We start from the raw sequence: 845 nt of genomic DNA, 5'->3' as shown, positions 1-845 counted from the left end.
CTCCTAAATGTTTTCCCTCCCTCCCTTTCATCCCTCTGTACCTCCATTTCATTCTGTCCCTCCCTCCCTCTCTCATGTTCTCCTCCCTCCCTCCTTCCCTCCCTCCTTCCTCCCTCCCTCTCTCTTGTGCCTCTGTACCTCCATTTCATTCTGTCCCTCCTGTCTCTCTTGAGGTCCTGGTCTTATTAATTTCTCTGTAATGTAGTGAATCCTGATGACAGCGTAAAGGTGCAGGCTGCTATTTATACCTTCTGAGCGGTCTATTAATACGCTGTATACTACTGCATAATAAACAACGCTGTATTAACGGACTTAGCACAATGGCCCTTACTTAACAAGCGGCTCAGAGTAGGAGTGCTGATCTGGGATCAGTTTGGACTTTTAGATCATAACGATGTCAGATGTAATGATGATGATGTCAGACATAATGATGATAACGATGTCAGATGTAATGATGATGATGTCAGACATAATGATGATAACGATGTCAGATGTAATGATGATGATGTCAGACATAATGATGATAATGATGTCAGATGTAATGATGATGATGTCAGATGTAATGATGATGATGATGTCAGATGTAATGATGATGATGTCAGACATAATGATGATACCGATGTCAGATGCAATGATGATAATGATAATAATGATGGTAACAATGTAATGATGATAATGATGTCAGATGTAATGATAATAACGATGTCAGATGTAATGATGATAATGATGTCAGATGTAATGATGATAACTATGTCAGATGTAATGATGATAACGATGTCAGATGTAATTGTAACGCCTGCCTCCAATTCACACTCTCAAACAAGTACAGTTGAAGTCGGAAGTTT

This window comes from Salvelinus sp. IW2-2015, linkage group LG7 (assembly GCF_002910315.2).
Source record: "Salvelinus sp. IW2-2015 linkage group LG7, ASM291031v2, whole genome shotgun sequence".
NCBI lineage: Eukaryota > Metazoa > Chordata > Actinopteri > Salmoniformes > Salmonidae > Salvelinus > Salvelinus sp. IW2-2015.
This window is presented reverse-complemented; position numbering follows the sequence as displayed.